The sequence below is a fragment of the Ursus maritimus genome, unplaced genomic scaffold, assembly GCF_017311325.1.
Source record: "Ursus maritimus isolate PB19 unplaced genomic scaffold, ASM1731132v1 scaffold_7, whole genome shotgun sequence".
NCBI classification, from domain to species: domain Eukaryota; kingdom Metazoa; phylum Chordata; class Mammalia; order Carnivora; family Ursidae; genus Ursus; species Ursus maritimus.
Genome location: NW_024426885.1, coordinates 42,845,885 through 42,872,558, shown reverse-complemented (window position 1 = coordinate 42,872,558; position 26,674 = coordinate 42,845,885). Strand labels below are relative to the sequence as shown.

Here is a 26,674-nt window from a genome sequence, read left to right as displayed (position 1 = left end):
ATTTATTTCTGACAAAGTTGAGAAGGCTGCCTTCTTTTTTCTCCTGAAAAGGATTTCAAGGCCCTAGAACCACTTTAAGTTCATATCCAGAATTTTTACTTTCTGGAACATTCAAATAAATTTAAACCCCTTCCCTATGTATGGCGAAGACTGGCAATTATGACTTTTTGGAAGGGACAGTTTTATTTACCCAGCACCATGATCAAGGCAATCAAAATTTCTTGTTATTTGTCTTTCAAAACAGGTAACTCTTTGAAGGTGTAACCCTGCAAGGGAATCCATATATGGATTCAGTTTAACCCTCACCTATATGCACCGAAGACATTTTCCCCCGAGGTTAAGGGTCAAACCTGGGTTTATTATTACTGAAATATGCCCTCAGAACAGCCAGGTCTTCAGTTGCTTATGATCCCTCTTATAGTTTTCGTCTTAGATGTTAGACTTTCAAGATTTCTCTAACGTTCCTGAGAATTCAGCTAAGCAAGTAAAAGAAACTTTATTGCATTGTATCTGATATTCCCAGGTGGTTTTAAATGAGAGTACTTTCATCAAAAATAATCAGCACTACTTCTGGATGCAGGATATGTGTCTTCTTTATCAGGTTTTGTTTCATTAAGTTACAATGGATTCTTTTTTTTTTTTTTTTTAAAGATTTTATTTATTTATTTGACAGAGATAGACAGCCAGCGAGAAAGGGACACAAGCAGGGGGAGTGGGAGAGGAAGAAGCAGGCTCCCAGCGGAGGAGCCCGATGTGGAACTCGATCCCGGAACGCCGGGATCACGCCCTGAGCCAAAGGCAGACGCTTAACGACTGCGCTACCCAGGCGCCCCAGTTACAATGGATTCTTATTCCTCCTCCCGAGTTTTATCAGGTTGATCCTTTTGCTTTTGTTTTCATGGACTGGGCGCCACATAGCCATTCTACTAGTTGTTACATTGACTTTGAAGCAAATGCATTTAAACTTAGAATTTCCTACCAAAGTCAAAAGTGGATTGCTAACTATAACCTACCCCTAGGCTCCTGTAACAGGGCAAGAATTCTAGTACGTTTCGAATTTTTCTCTTCCTCTTGGACCCTTAGTTTTCAGAATGAGAACACTCAAGTACTTAAGTTCTATAGCTTCGTTATCTGTACCTATTTAAGGTTAATTGCTATTGTCATTATATAGCCTCCACATAAAAGATTCATTTCTCAGTTTGTATATTAATGAATATGTGTGGTGAAAAAGTAAGGGTAAGCAATATGTAGTTTATTTTCACTGATGTCTAAAACGTCCATTTTCCCCCCTCAGAGTTGGATCAAAGTTTGATAGGGATAGGATTTTTTCACTCAAACTCCTTTAGTCTTGTTTGCTATTTTCTAGACTCCAGGGTTTTAGATAAAAAGTTGGATGTCAGTAGGAATCTTAAAAGGATATTGGCTGTTATAGATATAACCACCATGTCTTCTGCTTTGTGTCTTTTAATTCTTATTGATTTGACTTTTTAAACTGTCCCTTGGAATAGTTTTCCAGTTTTATCTTCCCAATCACCAAAATAATCTTTATCCCTGACAATTCTGCTATCCAATCTTTGTATTATTGTTGTAATTTTTAATCCTGGTCATCCTGTTGTTAAAGAAAGAAATAATTGCTTCTATTTTTTCTGAGTATCTTTTCATCTCTATGAAAATACGAATATAAAATAGTTGAAATCTTTCTGTGCTCAGTGCTGACTCTGATCCTGTTGGTATTAGTTATCCTGTTTGTTTATTTTGATTTCTCCCTTTCATGGTATTAAGTTTTTCAAATTACTTTTTCCCTCCAATGTCTGATTTTTATTTTTTGGCTTCCTCATTTCCATGTATTAATGAACTTATAGATTCAGCTGTGATCATTGTTTATGAGACTTTCCTAATATGTGACCGTTATTACTGCCACAGCAGTGAGTGCAGAAAACCAGCTGCATCCAGTGGACGGGAAGGTAAAAGCAGACTGGCTTTACTTAGAAGTGCAGAAGAAGGCTATTTGGACAATGTAAGAGGACCTGCCCCCACACACCAAGAGCTCAAAGTCACTGTCTTATAGAATTTGCAGAATTCCCACAGTCTATAAAAAGTGGTCCTGCAGGCTTTATCCACTTGGAAAATATAGCAGACAGCAGGATTGAGAGCAGGGGATCATAGCAATTACTTTGTAATCCTACAATTACACAGTAAGTTTGCTCACACTGTTCCAGCTCCCTGCTCTTGATTTCCATGATCTTGTTTTCAAGGGACTTTTTTGGAAAACTCAATTTTTCAGAGATTCCTTTTATTCTATTTTATAGATTTCAAGGATCCTCAGCTACATTAAGTTTGGGTATCAGTATTACTCCATTAGCTTAATATCTTCTAAAAATACTCTATGTTTCTTTGATTTTGAAGGCATTCTTCTTAATATTGTATCATTACCATTTTCTCCTATCTCAGAGTAATTTTGTCATTTTCATAAAATTCTGAGAGAAAGAAGAGGAAAATATTTATGCACAGTGAGTCATTTAAATGAGAACTCAGATTCATTTTTTTCCTTTAATTTTTTAGGTTCAGAAAGTTCACTGTCACCAATCTGGGTAGACCTCTTTAATACAATTTTCAATGTTAAGCCTCAATCCTCAACTCGATAGAATTTTTTTTCTTTATTTATTGCTTATTCATGTGTTCTGTAGCAGTCTTCTTGTATGTATGTGTCTTTCCACAGAAATACTGTCTTTGTTTTGTAGATTCTCTCTCTCTCTCTTTTAAAGATTTTATTTATTTGAGAGAGAGAGAGAGAGAGATAGTGAGAAAGAACACAAGAGGGGAGGAGAGGGAGAAGCAGACTCCCTGCGGGACAGGGAGTCCAACACAGGACTCAATTCCAGGACCTCAGGGTCACAACCTGAACTGAAGGCAAACGCTTCACCAACTGAGCCACCCAAGCGCCCCACAGATTCTCTTCTTGAACTTATATTCATCTTCTTACCATTTCTGGCTGAGCTCTATTTGATATTTTACAAACTAGATTTTTTAATCCACTATTTGTTTTCCACATTTTCTAACCTGATATTTCTGACCTTCATTGACTTTACACTTTCAGATAATTTCATTTTTCATTTGAACACAGTATTCACTGTTCATTTTTTTCTTTTCACACATTTATTTTGAACTCAGATCTTGATAAATATAGGAAGCAAAATATTTCTTGAAGGTTTTCTTTTTTTTTTTTTTTTTTTGTCCTTAGAATACTTTGTTTTAGAAAACAACCTTTCATGTCATTTCTCAGTTTCTTTAGAAATCATGTGTTGTTTTGTTTTCTGTTCATTCTCATTCAGGAGGGATCTCTGTGTCTGAGATTGGAAATCAAGATGGGCATGGTTAGAGACCACACAGAGCTTCTGGGGGCTGGATGAGTGAGGGGAACATGTTTCGATTTGCTGACTCTTTCTTTTGTCCATGGAGGTAGAGTAGTCCGAGTAGAGGAGAGAGGGACAAAGAAGTAATGTATCTGCATGCTCTGGTGAAGGCCTTCTCTGTCCTTTTTCCTCCCTCCCTCTCTCTCTCTCTCTCATTCCTTGTCATTGCTGTCATTGTTGCTGCTGGTGGTGATAGCTCAGAGATACCTGCATTAGCATACATATTTTGTGAGGAGATCGATCTTCCCCCATTACAAGCCAGTTGGAGCAAATTCTCCTCCTTTCTTTGGTGCAATGTTGACAAGAAGAGTTCTGCAGTGCTGGTTACCAGCGACCCTCACAGGGCTGCGTTTGAACGGTCCGAGGAATGTAATGGCCAAAACTTGCCTTCAGGCCCTGCTTCTTGAAACTTGGAACTGATGATGGGGATTTGCTGGAGGCTTCCATCCACTCCCAAGTGCAGGGAGCTCTGCAAGAGCCAGTTGGCTCTTGTTTTATCCAGAGCCTTTGCACTCTAGTTCACGAAGCCTTTAAATTTTTGTTTTGCCTTTGAGTGCCATGTTTTCTTAGTTCCAAGTGGTGGTACAGATTTCTCCCAATTTTCTATTTCATCATGCATTCTAGTGAGGTTGTCAGGGAGGCAAGTCGAATGTGTGGTTTTAAATTGCCCTGGATCTGCAAGGCCTACTGATGTTCTGTTCAGTCACTTCAGTTCTTCTCTTTTTTATTCTCTAACATGGATTTTAATTCTGTTATTTGGTCATATAGATGGCTTGCAAATCCTTCTCCTATCATCCATTTCCCTGTAAACCTCACTGTCTTCATTCCCTATCTCATTCTGTTGAATGGCTGTCTCTGTTTCTCATTGGCTTAAAGTGTGCTACACTTGTTTCACTGAGAATACACGTCTCCTTCTATTTTATGGAAGATGCCAAAATACTTTTGCTATTTTATTCTCAACTCATTGTTGATAATTTCCTTATCATTCCCAGAGCATGGCTCCTTCTCTGAGTCATTGCGCTGTGCTCTTCCTGTTTCACTCTGGTATTTTGTTAGGTGCCCTTGTTGTGTTTTTTTCTCTTTGATTTACTGTTAGAGTCACCCTATAAGTTATCACTCACAATAAGACAGTTTTGAAAGAGAAGGAGGGTACCTATATGATAAAATGACATCATTTAAAATATATTTGTATTAATGGACAAGTTGGTTTTATGATACTGGACATCTATAAAATAGTTCTAATGCAAAAATCCTAAACATAATGATAGTGAATCAAATTCGGTGATATATTCAAAAGAGTATTTGTGGTTTTCTCTCATTTTATTTTGTTTTTAGGCTAATTCAGAGTTCATAGTTATTACTTTGGGGTACATCACTTTATTAAGAGCTCACTCCTCCTTACTGGAGGCCAATCCCAGGCTTTTTGAACTGTCACAGCCCAGGAGCAAAAATCTATGCACTCTTCATGCCGTAAATGATTGGTTGATACTAGACTCAGGAAGTGGGACTAATTCAGATTTGAGATCACTTAGAAGAAGCATTTGTCTACTCCCAACTGTGTTCTAAGCCTGTGTGTAAATTTCCATGTCATAGGATATTAAAATAAAAATTTTAACCAAGAAACCAAAGTACTAAAGATGCTACTTCTAAAGTGAATTATACTATGCTAAAAGGCAGGATTCTGCAATAAACAGCTGATAATTGATTTCATGACTCAGGTCATCTTAAACAGCAAATCCAGACACAGATCTAGGCTATAAAAGATTGAGAAACTGGAGAAAAAGGTAAGATTTCATGATGAAATATTTTTGGCATGAACTGATGTGGCGCCTGATTTCCTTGGTACCCACCAGGGCTGGGGGTGGGTGAACTAGGTGGGTGAGGTCGCTGCCTCTTTCCCTTCGAGGCTGGAGATGGGACTTTCACAGGAACCTCACACAGGGCTTGAGAAGTAAGAGAGGCTGAAAGGGGACTGAATCCTGCCAGGGTATGTGAAGGGCAGGAAAAACAAACTGCTCCACTAGTAACAAAGAAGGGAAGTTGCTGGCGCTTCTGGGAAGCAACGTAATTCACCTCTGTTGGCAATGCAAAGAGGAATAAGCATTTTTTCTGGGACCTAGCTGCATACTTCACAGAAGAGAGAACCTGCCCAGAGCTATTTGGTGCCCTTCTCAGAACACTACGTAAAAAGGTGGTGGAATTCCAGTAGCATGAGTGAATGTAAACCTCTAACAACAGTGCACTGTGGAAAAGTGGGGGCCTCCAAAGTTCTGCAGAAATACCCAAGGGAGTCACTGTCCACATTTGCCAGGGGGGCCTGTGGCCGCAAAGACATTTGGTAGAGCTGCCAGTTCTAGTAAGAACTTCCCTGTCATGTTTTCTTCTTTGGTCTCCCTCAAAAGATTAATAAAAAGAGAAGAACTGTGGCTGCTTCTTCCACTGCAAGTAGCCGATAATGTGTTTGAAGATTATTACATTTTTGGAACTTGACATTTCTAATTTCTGAATTGAGGCTATGTTTGCAAACTAAAGAAACAAGAGAAATTATTAGTACCTAAGAGTAAAGAAGTCAGTCATGGAGTCTAACCAATACTGAGATACAAGAGTGAAAAGCAGTCCTTCCAGTTATATACTACAGCTTGTGTTTGGGCACTATGCTGGCAGTCTGCACAGAGAAGAGGTGAGCAATCGATTTCCTTTGAGGATCCCAGAGAACAGCAGAAAGGATGTGACATTTGAAATGGGTCTTAACAGAGTTGAATAATAAAGAAAGAAAGCAGTATGAGCACAGACATGGAGTTCTGAAGTTTCACAGCGTGTTACAGGCAATGAGGAGAGTTATGATATGCATAGACAGGAGGGCTCAGAGGAGGAGAAAGGTGAATTTGCAAAAGCAACCTGAAGCCAGTATATTAAGAATTCTTTGTGCCATGGAAATTTGCAACATAATAACGTGGTAGTGGGAAGCTATCAGATTCCTAGTTATCAGGGAGTTTTATGAAAGTATTCGTGTTTTAGAAAGGTCATCTTGACAGGACATTGGAGGAAATGTGGGAGGGACAAAGAGGAGAGGCAGAGGTGTATTTGGTGAGCAGTTGGGGCAGTGCTGTTGAGAGGTGATTTCACCTGGAGGAGGACAGAGGCCGTTGAGATGGGTTTGCTGGCCTTGCGGCTGAGCAGAAGAGGGGAACAACCAAAAAGGAGTAGCTCAGAGCAGCCCTCAGATTGTCTGGTTTGAGTACTTCAGCTGGCTCACAAGACCGCTTTCACAAAACTGGGCGAAGGATGAACTCCAGGTTTGAGGGGTAGACTATGAAATGGACTTTACAGCTGTTAGTGTCAGCACAGCTGGAAGATATCCAAATGCAGGTGTTCAGTAGGTAACTGGAGATTTCATTGATTCAGGAGCTAAGAGTTGGGAAAAGATTGGTATTCATAAGGTTAGTTTTAAGTAGGTAGAGACAGATACTGAGAATCATTTTAGAGAAGTAAAAGGAAGAAGGCTTGATAAACAGAAAAAAAAAAAAAAAAAGAGCTGTCCGAGGTATGAGAAGCAAGAGAGAGTCACATCAAAGGTATCGAGGAAGGAAAGAAGTTTTCAGAAATGATGGGGTCGACACCAGGGTCAGCTTCTGCAGAGAAACCAAATAAGATGGGAACTGAATAGGGCCCACTGCATTTGATTATTAGTCAGTTAAGTAGAGCTTTTGCCTGAACCGTTTAATGGAGAGGGGGCTCAGGAGTCGGGATGCCGTGGGGAGGGAATGAAAGGCAACAAATTAAAAGCAGGGAATCCTGTCTCGGCTCCCTAAAATATCATGGAAGGGATGGAGAGAGGCGGAGAGCTGGTTGGGGATAGATGTGCCCGTTTAAAATGGAAGAGCTGAAAGAATGTGAGATGCCAGAGATAATAGGAATATGAACTACGGGGGAAGACAGAGAATAAAAATCAGCTCGATGGTGCCCTCCGCGACTCCCTCAATGATTGAGAGCAGCACCGGTGGGTAACAGCATCTAATATGTTCTTGTGAAATGTGTTTCCTTGTCTTTGTCCCCTCTGGCCAACTTTAATTAATTTAGATCTAGAGATAATACTTGACAATTGCTCAAGAAAAATTGGGTAGATAAAAATGCAAACAATCTTTCTGCAGATGATCTGGAATGAAGTGGTAAATGCCCTCTCTTGGACCTCTCTACTATCATATTTCTAAATTATTTTCTTTTATTTGTCTTAAGGACGGATATAAATTGGCTGACCAATCACAGAGCACATATGGTCTGAGGGTTTTTGGTTTTGGTTTTGGACATTTGTGGTTATTTTATTTAGCATTTGGAGGTCTATTGGCTTATATAGTCAGTTTGAGATTAAAGAGATCTGAACTCGAATTCCAGTTTTACTGGAATAAAGGTGTGTGATCTTGACTAAGAATTAACATCTCTGAGACTCAGTTTCCTCAGCCGTAGCATGGGTATAACACAACCTCCCCTTTCTGACGATAAGTGATGATTTGTGTTAGCAAACTCCTCAGTGCTTTGCATACAGTAGGTGCTTGGCCAATGGTGGGTGTTATCATTCATTATGATCTAGACTTCAAACGGTGGTACACTTGTCTGAGGACATTTCCCGGGGGAATAGCGTTCTCTCTTTCTTGGAAAGTCACATGCTCACTATTATATTAAAGGTTTGGAGAAGTTGAGTGATGGAGGCATCTGACTGGTTTGGGGTGGGGGGAGGGCAAAGGGTCATGTACAAAACTTCAACTTTCTTCTGTGTCCTTGGGGCCAGACACCTGGGCTTACCTCTTACCCGAGAGTGCCATGTAGATGGGCCAAGTAGATGGGCCAAGTAGAGACTACTGACAAATTAGATACGAGTGTGTTCTCTGCAGTCTTTCCCTGAGAACTTTCAGAGGCAACAAGCTACAAAGAAAGAGCTGAGAGGATTTGGATCTCTGCCAACTATTTTGCTGCCTCATTATATGTAATATTGTGCCTTATGAGAAAATTCTGCAGCATAACAGATGTGGTAGACTCAGAGGAAAGACATATCTTGGACAGTTGCTGTGAAAATAGATCATGTTTTTAAAAAATACTGATTTGGGGCACCTGGGTAGCGCAGTCGTTGGGCGTCTGCCTTCGGCTCAGGGCATGATCCCAGCGTTCTGGGATCAAGCCCCACATCGGGCTCTTCCGCTGGGAGCCTGCTTCTTCCTCTCCCACTCCCCTGCTTGTGTTCCCTCTCTTGCTGGCTGTCTCTGTCACATAAATAAAATGAAATCCTTAAAAAATAAATAAATAAAATAAAATAAATAAATAAAAATAAAAATAAAAAATATCTGATTTGTATTCTCAGTAAGATAAAGAGGAACCATAAAAAAAGAAAATGACATATAAAGAGAGAATAGGTGAGATAAAAAGGCAAAATTTTGAGATAAAATAGCATAAGCTAAAAATTTTAAAGTTTGCCACACCCCCCCCAAAAAAAGCTGTAAGTCAGGTTTACTTATTTATGTATTTACTTTATACGTCATGTTTAAAATTAGCATTGGGATCAAAAAGGAATACAATTGACAGTGTATAAAATGGAATTAATGTTGATGGAAATATTTGAGAAATTATTCCAGAAATCAGAGGAAAGGGCCAAGGATGATAGCAGGAAGACAAAGATTTATAGCGTTGGCTGGAAGGGCCTGGAAGGGAGGAAGAACAGACAAAAGAGAATAATAATGAGAGAGAGGTGGAAAAGGCAAATAATGGGAAACCACTTATAAATTATAGACATTCCTATAGAAGATCTCCCTCTATAAAATGAGCCAGAATGGCTAGAGTATAGCATAATAGACGAGAAATTTGAGCTGAAAAAGAGTACCTCAGCCTAAAAAGAAGCATCATAAATCAATAGGGACAAGGTTGATTATTTGATAACCATTGCTAGAATAAATGAAATCCCTACCTCATACAATATCGCAAAATGAATTTTATGGACTGAAATATTTTAAAAATTGCACAAAAAATGATTAAAATAGAAATTAAAATTTACAAAGTTTATGCATGAAGGAGAATTTTCTAATCTTAGAATAAGTAAAAGCATTCTCAATAAAAAAATGGACAGACATGGCTAAATTAAAATTAAAAAACAATATAATCAGAATATATTCAAGTTTAAAAAGGCAAAATCAATCTGGGAATGATGTTTCAGTGACTATGACAAACAACAGGATCTCAACATTCTTTCCTAAGTGAACTTATTCAACCAGTGATGGGTATGAGAACCAGGACCCAAACTCCTGACTCCCAAGTCCAGGGATAGATTAGACAGTGTGCATTGACCATGACCATTGACCATGAACAAGTCCTAAGTCATGCCCCTTGACTCAAGACAAAAGTCATGGTTGTTATGAAACAATCATTCTGCCATAAGGAATTGCAACTTATGAAGCTATAAGCGTACTTACTAGAATGACCTAAAAATTAATGTGATTTTTTTTGTATTCATTGTGCCTATTTCATCAATCATATTGGTACAGAAATTCACCAAAATTCTGATGACCTCCTGAAAGAAACGAAGAACCAAATATAGATGAGAACTAGCTTGAGGTAAGGCAGCAAGAATCAGAAGGCCAGTAGATCTGCTCATTGTCATTTATCCTGAGACCTCCTTCCAATACAGACTCAGGACAAGGGGCTCACTAGTCCATTATTCTTTTCTGCATTTTCTCTTCTCTTTCTTTTCTCTTTGTCCTTGCATTTTTTTCATTTTTGCCTTTCCCCTCTCCTCATAAAATGAATGGACCATAGGCTTTGGAATGAGACAGTGCAGTCAGTTCATCTACATAATGACTTTTAAATCTTACATAAATTGTTTAGGAGCCACAGTTTTCTCTTCTGTAAAATGGAGACAAGAATATTAACTGCTAAGATTTTGTGGATATTAAATGAAATAATGCGTGTAAAATGCTTGGCAATAGTAGGAGCTCAGGAAATAATAGGTCCCTTTCCCATCATAGATCACCTCCCTCCCATGCTCACTCCTGGGCAGAGTTTTTCTGGGGAAATCAGGCTAGACAAGCCATAAAGCCCTACTTGCCTGAAGCCAATCTGTGAAATGTCCAGTAACTTCTCAGCAGCAGAGAATGGAGGATAAGATAAGAGGTATTCTGTATTGGTCTCCTACCCTCAAAACACCACCACCCTTCCTGTTACCCCATCCACTCCCAACCTCCCACCTTCCCCTACTTCATTAACTCAGATTTTGCCAGCTTCATCTCTTTACACAAGAGATGGTGAGAGTGTGAGAATTTCCAGAGTCAAGTGGCTTCCAGGGCATAGACTCTGTCTGTTAAGGGGGTTGCTCAACACCATTTACGAAAACTCAAGGGATGCTTTCCTGGAATCTTGTACCTGGATGGTGCCTGGGGGTCAACTAGCGATAACTATCATTTCTCCTTCTGTAACTGTCCAGACCTGTGGTTCTTCCATTTCTTCAATGGCAGACAGACACTTGCCTTAGATTGTCTAACCCTCTTCCAGATAACTCTGGAACTCAGAAACTGGGTGGATTTCTAAGTGGAATGCCCCAGTTTCCTTTCACGATAGCAGACACTATAATATCACCATCAGTTGGACGCGCGAGTCTGTGGTGGTACTCACTGGAGCAAGGGACAGAGAACTGAGCGTCACATAAAGGCTGTAAGAGATTTTCCTTCAAGACTAACCTGCCTGGGAAATGGGGGCACGGGAAAGTAAACTTACTAAGCAAAGAATAGAACAAGAGCCTATTTCCATAAATCATAGGAAATATAGATGGTCTTTTATTATTCAGCTCAAGCATTGATTGAATACCTACTAAGTGCTAAGATAATGGAAAGATAAAGCCAAAGGAAACACAATTACAGTATTGAAGAGCTCTCTTTCTGGTGAGAGAGATACTTGTGTAAAAAGTTAAGTGCAAGTTAGTTCATAGCTGTTGTGATAGAAATCTGAGGAGTCCTATGTGGCACGTTTGGGGAAGTCATTTGGGGCAGAGGGCAGGGGTGGGGATGGTGGTGGTCAAGAAATGCTTTCTGGTCAGGGCATCCCATGAAGTCATCCCGAGTGGCTTTGTTGCACTTTCTTGCTTTAAGAGGTGTCTCCAAGACCCCATGTTCAACATCAGGGCTTTCTTACCCTGCTGAAACACCCATCCAAACACCATTTGGCCTTTCGGGGTCTTGATAAGTTTCTCATATAATGTCTTATTCAACTGGAGATACAGACTCCAATTTCAATTACATTTTCCGAGAAAGACTCGCAGGATCCAATTTAGGAGAAATGCTGAAAGTGGTTTCATAGAATCCCAAATATGTCATCCTTCTTCTCACTCCCACACCGAGGTCCCTAGTAGAATGCCTGGTGTGGGTGGAATCTATAAATCATTCAGGGAAAAGCAGCATCAAGGCAACTGGGAGGCAGCAGCATCACAAGAGCAGCTCTTCTTGTCACAGCAAGTCCGTCTTATTATGTAGGATGGAAATCAAAGAGGAGTAAGAGCTGATCCACGTGGTCTTTGGGCCTCACTTTTGTGCCACTATCCTCTGAGTTCCATTTCTACGCTTTTCCCGGAAATTTTCCTATGAATTTTCAACAGGATGTTTGCATAAGTCTTTCTTTCCTATGCAGCATATCTCACCAATGGGTGAAATGTTTTGTAGTTAATTCCAATAAAGGGCGAGTTTTAGCGCCTTCAGCATTGTCATGGTCAATTACATTTGAATTAAAACTGTAGAGTAAAATCTGCAACGGAGCAGACCTCAGTTAATGCACACAGTTTGGCATTTTGTGCTTCAGAACACTTGCACACAAACACACTAAAGAGGCCAAAATGGTTCCCTTAGTAACTATTTGAAGACTTTGGAGCCACATTTGGATAGAGAGAAGTCACTTGATCTCCAGGATTGAATGTTAGACAACCAATTTCCATATTGCCTTGCAAAATGACTCAGGCAGGAAAAAAGCCCTCTCGTGTTGAGGAATGCAGACAGTTCTGTCCTTGCTTCTCATTTCTGGAAGCGAAATTAATGAGCCTGGCTTCCTGAGTTTTGAAAGAGGAGTGCCTCCAATTCTGGGCTAAAAAGGCCCAAGGAGTATGATTGCTTCTCAGTGAGATGGTAACGTAACAAAATTGGAGTTCAAGGAGGAAGAAGAGAATCACTTCTATATACAGGTAAATGTGTTAAACGTACTTAGGTGCACAAAAGGTAATTAGCATGTAAATTGAATTCTGAAGAGGAGAACACAAATAATCATGTCACTAAGGACCAATCTACAGTGGATTTTTGGTGCCAGAGTTTAACCTGCAATCCTCTCTAACGAGGTGATAATGAGCTGTGAAAGCCCAGAGGAACTGTTGGGTAGCACTCCTTATCAGGTGAGGACGGCACATTTCCACATGCAGTCATTCCTGGTACCTAGCAACTCATATCACCTGCCACAACTTCCCTTAGAAATAAATGACACTGTCTGAGGCTTCTGATCTCTTGAAGGAGTCAGTAATCCCCAGGAGTGACTTGGACATCAGAGGGAGAGCCAACCTGGCAAGATACAAAAATGGCGGCATCATGAGAACATACCACCTGCACCTACCCACAGATGAAGATGTCTGACTTTGGACGCCAGACTCAGGATTAATTCTAAACTCAGGAGCTCCTCTCTCACCCTCAGAACCTGTCATTAAGACTCTTGCTCTAGGTGGTTTGGAGCTCTGGTTATTTAATTCAAGAGGTTAGTGTCTGCCTCACAGTAGAGAAATAAAACGACTTATTCTAAAGATCAGACCTCTCAAAGATTGAGACCTTGTCTTGTTTTTAATTCTCTTGGATTTTAATTCTCCCCTAAAGCCCAGAGCACAAACTAAGGCCTGACCACTTTTTCTAAGGTCTAGCTGAGAATGGCTGGCGGTGGGCCAGACCCCAGCTATGGACAGAGCCAGCGTGCACAAAGCCATCAAGGAGCACACCTTAGCATCAAGGAGCACAAATTAACTCAGGAGCTGAGTTAACTTGTAAGAGGATGTAGGTTCTGAGAACAAAGGTAAAGAAGATGAGTAGGAATTTGAAATACATCCATGCCAGAAAATTATCTTAAAGCTGGCAGAATATATTTTATTTAATCTAGCAGAATTTGGTTGAAATACAACATAAGTATAAAAATGGGTCTGGGGCAGTGTTCGGATGCTTGGAGAATAAAAATTTCCACAGAGCGAGAAGACAGAAATAAGTTTCCCCAAAGGCCCATCCCACCTATCTTTATTTGGAAGTTGCCCCCCACATGGCTTGCTTATCTTGATGTTATAGAGGAGGCTGAACCATTATGTGCATATCATTTAAATGGCAGTTGATTCCCTTGGCCTTCTAAGACCCCCATGTTCTTGCTCTCTGGCTCCTGCCAGCCATTCCATCCCTTTGTTACTCCTCATGATAAGTTGTAAGGAGAAGTCCAGGGTACAGTGAGAACCAATCACAAGGGTTTATAGAGGTCAGATAAAGCTGGTGTGGCATTTAACATGAGATCTAAAGGATGACAGAGAATTTGGCCAGAAGGGTGGCAGGTAGGGGCAGTTTCCCGGTCAGAAGGCATGGCCTGTGCAAAGATCCTGAATCACAACATAGCAACGCATCTGGGTCAACCTCCCCCCAGTAGGTCCTGCCTCGTCACTGGCCCACCCTGGAGATAGCTGCCAATGGAGAGAAAGGGAGGGAATGCAAGTATTTATTTGTAGAGATGTCCAATGTGCTCTGGAGAAAGGGCTGGAGTAATGAGAAAAATCAACTAGTGCTCAGAGAAATCCAGTTTCCTTCCTATTTCTCATCACTTTGGTCAATGTTTCTGAATTAGAAATTAAGGAGGCTATTTGGCAGTTCTGACATTTCACAACATTCTAGCTGACCTCCAGTCATAGCTAGAGAGAATGGAAAACCACAGTGTCCAGAGAACTTGTTCTAAGGAAAAGTTACACACACACACACACACACACACACACACACAGAAAGAAAGAGAGAGAGAGAGAACAAGGGTAAAGAGGGAGATATCCATTTTCTTAGTACTGAATGATTTGGAACTCACCATATATTTACTCAGCTCTGCATAGCAATTACCAAACAGCTAAATGGTCAAGAATTTCCATAAAGTAAAACACAAATACCTGATATTTATGTTTTAAAGTCTACCCTTTCAAACCATCATATTTTAACCCTCAGCAAAGGGATTCCCTGCTGACACCAGGCTTTGAATGACGGAAGGGATCAGCCACTATATTTTGTTTCCGTTGGGATCACATCATCAACCTGCAATTTCTCCATATTAGAAAATTGCACTTGATTTCCGAATAATGAGCAGTTGGACAATGGCTTTGCCCCTGCCACCTAACGCTGGTGCCATTTATATTCCCCCATGTGGAGGCAGAGACAGAGACCTGTTTCCTCTAGTAACTTATGGACAGGGCTATGGGGTCTCCCGAGCCACACCATCCCTCAGGAACAGTCCTGACCAGGTGCCCTGCTTCCCTCTTGCTCTCGCATCTCAGAGCTCCAGGCTCAGGGAGCCTTTGCCGCCCCCTCAGATGAGGAGCGTTTCTGAGCATGCAAGATGGGGCAACCACCCCATCCACAGATGAACAAACAGAGGTCTGAAGGGTTATCCAACTAGTCCCTGTTCATGCAGTTATTAAATGGTGCTGGATATATGCAGTTTCTCCTACTCCGAATGATGCCCCATCACTCTTCCTCTTGAGAAAGCCTGAGGTTCAATGTTGGCCTCTCGTGATTTGCTCTGCTTTATGCTGTCTGCGGATTGCACACAAAAAGTCAGCTGCTTTGTCAAGTTGACAATCGATGCCACAGAGGTCTTGAGGACCAGGAATCCTGGAGAGTGAACTTTTGCCACTTGACCTGGTGTCCCAGGAGATGCCTGAGTGATTGATCTCCCCACTGGGCACTGAGGCCCAGTTCAGAGATCGAGGCAAGAGGTCCCTAAGGAGACACTGGGCCCTGAGTGTGCCCTTCACAACAGACGTGAAGACAATGCCCCTGCATAAGAGGAAGATTAAAATTGGCACACAAAAATTTTTTCAGGTTTTATCCTAATTTCCAATAGGGCTTTAAGATCTCTTTGGTTCAATATTCGCCAGGGAAAATAGAGCTACAGCTTTTTCTTGTGCTGTAGCTTATAGTCTTTTTTTTTTTTTTTAATTCTCACATGATATGGTATCAGGTTATTTTAATTAGATTTCTATGAACACACATTTGCAAGTATAGTCTGGTTTAAAATCTAATGGAATTATAGTTTGTAAATGCTCAGTTAAAGATTTAGGTGACTATGATTGTCCCATCAGTGAGTGCTCTGAAAATTTGTTCATGGAAATTAGATTTTTGATGCGGCTTCATTTCCCGAGTGGCACGTTACCATCTCTTTAGCTACATTTTCCATTGGGTTATTGCTGCAGGCCTAGCCTCAATGTCAAAACAATTGGGAAAAACAGTATCACACTGTGGACAGACTCCATGCCTTGCTGCCATATGGGAAGGGTGATAGGATATTCAAGGTGCAACTCCATCATGCTCGTAATGACCTTACGGAAGCAAGAGCCACACCCCCGCTGGCTGGCTGTCCCCTCCCTGGGTCATGAAAGATTAAGAAACCACATAGGACTGAGGCTTGAAACCTGTGAGTGGCTGGGGCGGATGGGGCTGGCAGAAGCAGCCCTGAAATTGTCAATGCGTCATTGCGTCTGTGCCAGGTTATCATTATTCACTCGGGGCTGCACAGGAATCACATTACTACGCTGACAGCTGACTCGGTAGGAGAACCACTGTGTAGAAAGTCATCCTCATCTGGAAACTATTCAATACCCAATCAGGGTAGGGGGCAATCTCCCCTAAGTGCCTCTCCATCTCTTTCTCTGATGGCTCCTTGGTCAGCTCATTGATAATGTAGCAAGGGTTCCAGGGCTCTTTCTCTTCTGCAGCTCCATCCGAGCAGGTAGCCTGCCATGTTGCACTGTATCAGGGCTGGCCACCAAGGGTTTTATTTGTAGAAGGGCTCTATAGGCATTTTGGGAGAGAGAGAGCAGCTACTGGGCACTTTGAAGTTTAATTCATGGTGAGATTCCGATGTAAATGTCGCACCTTACCAGGAGAAGGAAGGTGCTGGGACTCGGGGCAGCCAGAAGGGTTGATTTTGGATGGGATGAGGTAGGCACAAGTATTTTCTTCAGACCAGTTCTTGAGTTTTTTGAAAGAAGGGATGATATGAAAAAGGAGGTTCACAAGACCAGTAGAATAACTGCAAAAATAAAGAGAGCGTTTCATGTGTCAAGATATTGACAAAGGCTAAGATACTAGCTTTTCTTTCCTGTTACCTGGAAAACTTTAGGCTGGAAAGCAGGGTGATCCAGACCTAGAAGGGAAGGAAGGAGAGAGAGCTGCCAACAAAGCAGGCAATCTTTGCAAAGAGCTTGGGGCCCATCTTTTGCAGCTACAAAGGGTAAGTGGCAAAGAGTCCACATTGGGACTTTACACTGGTGGCCAGCAGCAGAGCTGTCCTGGTCATCTGAGAGACTCACAGGTCCTTTCCATGGGCCGAGTGGGCACAGGGAAGCTTGGCGGAGAAGTGAGGTGGAAGCACCTGCAGTTTCTGGACTGGCAACTTGGCACTAGAGACAAATATAGTAAAGCCGTGGCAACAAGGGCTGGGGCTGGAGTCCGACCACCTAGGTTCAGATGCTGGCCCCACCGCTCACTACCATTTATTAGATTCGGAAAGTTCACTGCCTGTGGCAGACGTGGAGATATGCATCTCAGCTTCCCCTTCACCTGGGGGCACCTGCTCAGGAGAGAGGACTGTGGAGAGCTGACACTTTCCAGCTGTGAGCAGGGTCTACCTCGACTTCCAGACCAAGATTACACTACTGCAGAGGCAGCCCCTGCCCGTGACTAAGCACAGTGGTGTGCAGGGGTCTAGGGGTTCCTTTAGCAGGGTCCTCCTCTGCTGGGCAGTCTTTGCTGTGCTCCCCGTTGGACTAGCACTAGTCTTTGTCTAGTTCACACAGTTGCCCAATGACTCCCCTTGACCAGTCCTGCTGCCTTCCTGGTTCTTTCTCATGTGTGACTTCACAGTAACTTGTACTCCTAACTCTATCTCAATATCTGTTTCCCACAGCCCTACAAGTGCCATGGCCCTATGCCTCAGTTTCCCCAGCTGTAAATCAGGCGTAATAAATTTGAAAATGAATTTGTTGCTGTTATGAGGATGAATAAGATAATTGTGTAAAACATTTAGCAGGGGATGGGCGCCTGGATGGCATAGTCAGTTAAGCATCGGACTTTTGCCTTTGGCTCAGGTTGTGATCCTGGGGTTGTGGGATCAAGCCCCACATCTGACTCCGTGCTCAGCTGGGAGTCTGCTTGAGATTCTTTCCCTCTCTCTCTGCTCCTCCCCCCACTCACATGCTCACTGTCTCTCAAATAAATAAATCTTAAAACAAACAAACAAACAAAAAACATTTAGCACAGCAACACCCCCCTGCCATGTCAGTGCACTAAAGACTGGAAAGGTCCAGATTTTCTCTAAATAAAGGGCTCCATTCTGCCTCACTACAATTTCTGTCAGCATTTGGTTGCTTGGGCAAGTCCTAGTTTCCAAGCCTTTAGCCCCAGGAAATGAGCTTGGTCTTAGGTTTGAAAGACTTCTCCTTCTCGAAGTTTCTCTGACAAAGAGACGTCAGTCAGACCATCTATAATTTATAGTTCAGCCATATTAACCATTTAGAGGAGGCCTCACTTGTCTTGACAGGGAACCCAGGATTCTAGAATAAAGATTCTAATGTTCTGGAGAGTTTATACCCTTGGTTCCTAGAACACAAGCCAGGAGTTCCAGAGCTGTCTGAGGAGTACCATGATATTTTCCTTATATTGATATTCAAGGGGGGGCTGCTTTCAGGTTTCAAGGCAGATCTCAGAGGCTGCAGGGTGCTGTGATTAGAGAGGGTTGGAGTTTCATGACTGCTCCGAGTTCTTGATGTAGAAAGTAATAACTGCCATAAGCCATTTTTGTTGTCAACCAGAACCCCAGACACTGCAACAATCTTTCAGGGATCCTGGGAGAAGCCTCTTTCCCCAGATACTGCCAGCCTCTGGGCAGTAGTCATAGGATGGTCACAGAGAAAGCAGCTCTGCACACTGGGGACAGCCTTTTGGGGCCGTCTGGGCTATAGCTCTGTGCCCCAGCCAGCACTACAAAGTGGGTGTGGCTGGAACTTAAGCTTTCTTTTCTTTCCTTCTTTTCTCTTTCTCTCCTTTCCCACTTCTCCCTCTTCCCCTTTACTTTCCTTCTCCTTTCCTATGTGCCCTTCCTCGTGCATTCAAGACACTTCATGGATCTCTTGCTAGGTCCTAGGGTTACATGGAGAAATACGATATGGTAGGTACAGCCAACAAGTTTATTGTCTGAGAAATATTCGACACAAGAATCAAGTAACACAATTTGGGAAGATTAGGAAAAGCTTTACAGAATGTGGAACTTGTGAACTAAGCTTTGAAGAATAGTTCGGATCCTTCCAAGCAGGGTGGGATGGGCTGATGGTGATGGTAGGGGTGTGCAGATAAACTCTCTCCAAAGCAGAATGAACAGTACATAGAGAATCAGAGGGTTGTGAAACATTACAGGGTTTCAAATAGGCTCACTCAAGGCAGGACTGCACCCCATGAGTCAGTAGCTCTATAAAGCGGTCACCCAGGAGCATGATCCGTATTATGCCTGGAAGTTGGTGGAGAACACTGACCTATTTTTGACAGGACAGGATTAGATCCTGGTAGGGTCTTTCTTGGCCTCCTAAAGCTTGTGTTTATGACTCTTGCTTTATGCCAGACCCATGTGGCTCTGGGCAATCCCACGTGAAAGGAGGAAACTAGGAAATATTAAACAAGCATCCCAAATGGCCACCACACCAGTATGTGACCTTGGGCAAGTTATCTAATTGTTCCTGCCTGGGTTTATAAAATGGGGTGATAATCACATTATCTTTATCATAGGTCTTTTGGGAGAATGAAATGAAAAGTGAAAATGCACTAAGCTTGTAGTGCCTAGGTGGCACAGTTGGTTAAGTGTCTGACTCTTGGTTTCAGTGAACCCAAGGTTCATGAACTCAGGGTTGTGAGATCAAGCCCTGAGTTGGGCCCAGAGCTCAGTGGGGAGTCTGCTTGAGATTCTCTCCCTCTGCCCCCTCCCTCTGCCCCTCTCCCTGTTCATGCTCTCTCTTTCTCAAGTAAGTAAATAAATAAATCTTAAAAAAGAGAGAAGAAAGAAAGAAAGGGAGAGAGAAAGAAAGAGAAAGAAAGAAAGAAAGAAAGAAAGAGAAAGAAAGAGAGAGAAAGAGAGAGAGAGAACGAGAGGAAAAAAGAAGAAAATGCACTAAGCTTGTGCAAAGGGTTTGGAATATAGTGAGTGCTCCCTGAATATTAGAAATCATTATTTTTGTTTCATAGCATGACAAAAAGTTGCAAATTAACCGGAAAAATATAATTCTAACATACATTTCACAATTTATGTTGCAGATTTACTGTTCTTTTGACAATTCCGTAGTACTTGCAAGTGTTGTTATGTTTGGCTTCCAAGCCATTGGGGTCTTAGGTTGGGGTGGTAAGGGGTAAGCGTTTCCCATTTTCATAATACAGCATGAATGGCCCCAAGATCATGTTCAGTCTAATGTATCACGCAATCAGTGCTTTAGTTTTTCACAAAATGAAATGTTAATGCTTGAAAGATCATTTACATATGGCCTACTAGTTATTTAAGAAAACAGCAATTAAACATGTTGAGATAATTAACAGTGTGCACACGATTAACAATGCTTTTTAGATGCTAGACATTAATGGAGTAGATGCCAAATAAATGTAATCCCACACTTCAGTTAGGATTTCGTCGTTAATTATATTAATTTACAAATTTAAAACAACAATCACATTCATTCGAACAACATAAGTATTTTAAAAGTTGAAATAATCAAAGGGGGGTCTCAGCTCTCAGGACAGAATGTAACAGATTTACCTTGTTTTCTGTCCCCACCAGAGGACGGTGTAATTAAGGACAAGAAATAACTTGCTATACTCCAGGCCTGTCCACCATGGACTCATCCAGCCCTTTCGCACGCATAATTTGTTTTCAAGCTAACTCGCCTGCTGGTATCCGACAAAATGGAATTGTTTTGCAGCTGTGATTCATGTGCCCTTCCCTGGATCTGAGTCCTGCATTGACCCCACAATACGGGTTCTAAGTGGAACACATGAACACGTGAAGGGGAGTGAGCACACTCACCGGCCAGCACCTCAGCTGCCTGGTCCAAGACACATTCCTAGCAAACTGAGACGACTCTCGTATTTGCTCAGACGCACGGCAACATTTCACATGCCCAGGACCATTCCCAAGACTATCACAGCCTATCTCCGAGGGCAGTGATCCAACCAGCACTGCAACTAGGGCATCTGACAACTCATGTCCCTATAGTGTCTGCAGCCCGATCTAGGGAAAACCTTGAACTAATAGTTTCTACCACTTAGTATCTGGGTGGTCTTGGGCAAGATAATACGTCTCAATGTTTCTAAACTTATCAAATGGGGATCATATATTATTATATATTTCATGGAGTTATTTTGAGGATTGAAATAAAATAATCCCTTGACTGTTAATTCCCTTCCGCTCATTGTGAATGTCTTCTAAGCCCTCGGTATTCAGACAGCTGCAGCAGGAAAATTTAACTGAAAGGGAGGGATGCAGGGAGGGAAGGAAAACAAACTTTAAATTCTCAAGTGCTGCATGGATCTGTAGTCACCAGTGTGAGGCTCTGGTTGTATGGATAAAGGTCAGGCTATGCATGTACCGGACAAGATAAGGAAAGTGAATGGTGCAAGTGACCTTTGGAATCTGCGTATGATTTCCAGAATATTGTCATGGAAGGGAGCCGTGGCAAAGAAGGAAATTATCACTGATTGATTATCTATATCTAACTTGACCCTATGTCTGATGTTTAACTCATACCCTTTCACACGGTTGGTGAGTACGAGGCTCTAATGTGAACCTGTGTCTCAGTCTCTGATTTTAGGATCCCAGTGGTCAGGACCTTCAGCTTCCAGCCTAGCTTCCCTTTGCCTATTGGGACTGTTCATGGCCTGAGGAACAGACTCTCCATTTGGCTGGTTCTCTGCTCCACCAGCCCACAACATGTTCTTGGGTGTCCCCAAGTCACAAGGCTCCAGAAGGAAACAGGTTGTCACCCTGGGTGAGGACAGGGGAAGTGACCCTACATAGACCATTATGTGTCAGATCCCCCACACCTATATAGTTCAGTCTTGACCTCTTTACAGCATGCTGCCTTCTTAGAAATATAGTTGGGTCTCTATCTGTGTATTGAAAGCATTTCTGGCTTCAAGCTCAAACCCCTCTCCTGATGTTCCACAAACAATATTAATTTGAGATTCTGTGCGTGTTTGTGTGTGCATGTGTGTGTGTGTGTGTATATATATATAATTTTTTTTTTTTTACGAATCCGTGTCCTAAAAATGAAGCAGGATTTCAAAGTGTTCATGTTTCTAGGCCTTTGCCCTACTTCTTCCCTATGCTTCATTAGTGCCCCTTGTACCTTCTTATCATCCTAACCCAGTTAATTTTTTATTAATTATTCAATAATTATGCCAACAATTACCTCCTTCGGGTGCCTTCCCTGACTACTATGTTTTCCCCTCAGTATGTGTTTCCATAAGGGAGCCATCTTCCCTTCTGGGGCTGAGTATCACCTGTCCCTTGGAGTCTCAATTGGTTAAGCAGCCGTCTCTTGATTTCACCTCAGATCGCGATTTCAAGGTTGTGAGATCGAGCCCTGCATGGGGCTCCAAGCTCAGTGAGGAGACTGCTTAAGGACTCCCTCGCCCTCTACCTCGGCCCCTTCCCTGTCTAAAATAAATTAATTAATCTTTTAAAAAATGTGCTCTCTTGAAAAAGAATGAGATCTATTTAGGGCAGGCAGTTTAACCCAGCTTCCTTCACTAAGGACGGATTCCTTAGTAGCCACAGGAATCAAAGAGTAAGGCCAGCAATTGTCCTGTAGTTTAATCAGTGTGAGAACAAATCTTGGCAATTCATACTAAAGGAACCACCTGTTCATTAGTGGCCTTTTGTTTATACTTTGTTACAGTTCAGTCTGAAAATGAAAATTTCCCCTTGTTCATGTCTTCTGCTCTGTGGCATTTTGTTGTGCTGTGAAGCAGAACCTCTCAAACTCCCATATGTCTAACAATCACCTATTTAATCCAATTAAAATAGGTAGAAGACATGAACAGACATTTTTTTCCAACAAAGACATACAGACACATGAGAAGATGCGCTACCTCACTGATCGTCAGGTAAATGTAAATCAAACCTGCAATGAGTTATCACCTCATACCTGTCAGAATGGCTAAAATCAACAACATAAGAAACAACAGGTGTTGTCGAGGATGCAGAGAATGGGGAGCCCTCCTACACTATTGGTGTGAATGGAAACTGGTGCAGCTACTCTGGAAAACAAAATGGAGGTTCCTCAAAAAGTTAAAAAATTGATCTGCCATATGATCCAGCAATTGCAGTACTGGGTATTTACCCGAAGAATACAAAACACGAATTCAAAGGGATCATGCACCCCAATGTTTACAGCAGCATTACCTACAATAGCCGAACTATGGAACAGCCCAAATGTCCATCAACTGATGAATGGATAAAGACGTGGTACAGGGGTGCCTGGTGGCTCCTTTGGTTAAGCATCTGCCTTCAGCTCAGGTCATGATCCTGGAGTCCTAGGGTTGAGCCCCATGTTTGGCTCCCTGCTCAGCAAGGAACCTGCTTTTCCCTCTCCCTCTGCCCCTACCCCGCCTCTGTGCTTATTCTCTCTCTCAAATAAATAAATAAAATATTTTAAAAATATGTGGTATATATACAATGGACTATTACTCAGCCATAACAAAGAATGAAATCTTGCCTTTTGCAATGACATGGATAGAGCTCAAGAGTATCATGTTAAGTGAAATAAGTCAGAGAAAAACAAATACCATATGATTTTACTCATATGTGAAATTTAAAAAAAATGAGCAAAGGGAAAAAAGAGAAAGACAAACCAAGAAACAGACTCTTAACTATGTGAATAAACTGATGGTTACCAGAGGGGAGGTGGGTGGAGGATGGGTGAAATAGGTGATGGGGATTAAGGAGCGCACTTGTCCTGATGAGCACCAGCTGTTGTACGGATGTGTTGAATCACTGTGTTGTACTCCAGGAAGCTTCTAGGTTAAACACTGCTGTGGCTGGTCAACACTTTGAGTAGCAAGGGTTTCATGATGTAATTTTCAGCGTCAGCTATGCAGTCAAATCACTTGAGAAGTTTTATAAAAGTACCAGGTCCTGAACCCTGCACCTCAGGCCATTTAAATCAGAATCTGGTTGAGGTCTGGGAATGGTATTTTGTGAAATGTGTCCTGGAGATTTCTCTGGGCAGCCAAGGTTGGGAATGTTGACCTAAATCAGTGGTTCTCAAAGTGTCACCAGAACAGCATCACCTGGGAATTTGTTAGAAATGCAAAATGTCAGTGAATAGATAAACAAAAGTAGTATGTATATATATGTATCTCTCTCTCTCTCTCTCTCTCTCTCTCTCTCTCTCTCTCCAGTGAATGGAATATTACTCAGCCATGAAAAAGGAAGGAAGTACTGATACATGCTGCACATGGATGTATCTCAGAAATATTACACTAAGTGAAACAAAGCAGATGCAGAAGACCACATACTGGGTGATTCCAGAGTAGGCAAATCTATAGGGACAGAAATTAGATTAGCGGTTTCTGGGGGAAGAGGATGGGATCTGATGGTGACATCAAACCGGCATAAAGGATTTTCCTGGGGTGATGGAGATGTTCTAAAGTGAGACTGTGGTGATGGTTGTACAAGGTGGTCAAGTTATTAAAATAATCGAATTGAACACTTATAATGGTTGAATTTTATGGTATGTAAAGTCTATCGCAATGAAGCAATAAAAAGGGAAAAAAAGAAATGCACGTTCTCTGGGCACCACCTGCCTCCCCAACCTACTGAGTTGAAGACTGGAGTAGGGCCTGAGAATGTGGCTTCACAAGCCCTCTGGGCAACTCTGACATGCACTCACATTTGAAAATCCCCATTTAGGCTGGGAGGATCTTGGGATTGAGGTCCTGCTAGGAGTTTTAAGATAGAACCTTCAGGAAACTGCTCTGGGGAATCACAGAATAGAAGCAAAACAGTCTTGTGGAAACCATGGACTAAAAACTCTTGGTAATTGGAGGAAAAGCCCATGTTCCTCATCTGGATCTGCACTATTGTTGACTACAAGAACGTGGGGAAATTATTTGCCTTTCTCAGCCCTGGTAGTAAATGGGAATAAAAATATGTACTTCTCAATGTTGCTGTGCACATAAAGTTAGAGGACAAACATGGAAGCTGTTTACAGTAATGGAGTCATATTAGACCCTGGTGCATATACATTGAGGAGAATAATAGATATGGGTCCATTTCTCCTTCACATAAACTGCTACAATCCGACCTCTTCTAAACAGCTCATTGTGGAATTTTCTGTTGCATTGGGGAAGCTCTGTGTTGCTATATTTAGAAGGTTATTATTCCAGTACATGCATTTTCTTCTGGATTCTTTCTTGCCTTGGGGTCTTACTTATTTAAGACTGCTTATTTTCAAAGTCCTAAATATCTGCTACTTGGAAAAAGCTTCAGGACAATGCCCTGGATTCAGTTTCATCCTCTTTGTTATCACAAGAACAGAAATACTATTTTTACTTGGGAAATCGCCACCCCTGAAAGAGTTCTTATCCCTATCTTGGAACTAAGGAATTGCTCTTTGCACTCCCTGACCTGGTAAATGGACTGAGTGCCGCAAGACATGAAGACACACTTGTTCCCCAAAGCTGCCCCTTAGGTGTGCTAGGAGGATTTTGTAAAGTTTAGCCCCAATGAGACAACAAGAAGCAAACAGAATCAGCCTTCAATGGGGTGTATTTTAGGGTGACATAAAGCACTTTATGGCAATCGGAGCTCAAGTCAAGACATAATCAACTAATCATTGGTAATCATTGGTAATTCAGATGTGAATCAAGCTAATTTGCAGGCAAACAGCCCCTGTGATGGTCGCATCGAACTGCAGGCATAGGTGTTTATGATGAGCAGCATTTAGACCCAGGCTAAAAGCAAAGACCTGTCCCATGGGGCAGTGGACCCGGAAGCAATACTAAAACCTCTTCTGGTGCCCCTACCCACCTTAGAGAGCCCACAAAAAGAGCCACTGTCTTCTTCCCTGAAGCCCTGTCATGTCCTTGAAAGGCAGTAATTTCAATTGGCTTTGTCTTCCACTTGTTCAGTTAAGGTAATGATCAGTTAGTGACTCAAATGGAAAAGGTCTCATCTCGGCCAATATAATTTGTCTGCCATCTGCATCCCACTATAAGCTTCTTTACGGAAGTGTCTGTGTCTTGTCCATTGATGTGTCCTACCCAGAGAAGGCCACAAATTCCAGCAGAGCGCTATGCATTTCACATGTTCTGTGAACAGTTAATATCTGCACTGCTCCTGTAGGGGGGGGCACTATTACCTGGAATTGATCAGAAATGCCCAAGGGAGAATCGGGCCATAAACCCACGCATTTCAAACTCCAAAGCCCATGTTCTGCCTTTGGTCCCTCTTTGCCTCATCCCCTATTTATACCTAGAAATGGGCAGCAAGTTTGATGCACTGGAACTTGACCCTCCGGTTCTTCTCCTGGTTTCTGGGTTATCTGGGACTATAGAGGTTTATAGCAATCCATGTCCATTCAGTGACAAGAGAACAAGTCCATGCTCCTGCTTGCTGTTTTCTGAGGCTGTCCTGATTGTTTGAGACAAATCCAGCTCTCCTCAAACCTCGGAGTCCAGTTCTGCCCATAAGCTCTTTAAACAGCTTGCTCATCCTGTCTATAACAGTAAAAATCCCTGGTACAACAAGCGAGGAATTGCTTGAAATTCCAATTAAGCCAAGTCTTACCAAAGCCTTTTCCATTATCTCAGTAAGCTGCTATCTACATTAAAAGTCTCCCCTTAATTAATTCTTCTTGCTGAACTGTGGACATGCGATGCTTTATTATGACCTGCGAATTCAAAAGCAAGAAAATAAAGTGTAGATAAGCAGTGCAC

The 26,674-nt window shown here is 42.0% G+C and overlaps 1 long non-coding RNA gene across 3 annotated transcripts in view; it reads left to right on the top strand.

The window, feature by feature from the left end:
• The window catches only part of LOC103667875, a 309,854-nt gene extending 288,736 nt beyond the window's left edge, over nt 1–21,118 (top strand). For all 3 annotated transcript variants that reach the window (XR_005833275.1, XR_005833276.1, XR_005833274.1), the window contains one exon: nt 20,514–21,118. This is a non-coding gene — a long non-coding RNA (uncharacterized LOC103667875). The remainder of the gene's footprint in view (nt 1–20,513) is intronic.
• Nucleotides 21,119–26,674: the final 5,556 nt, after the last annotated feature.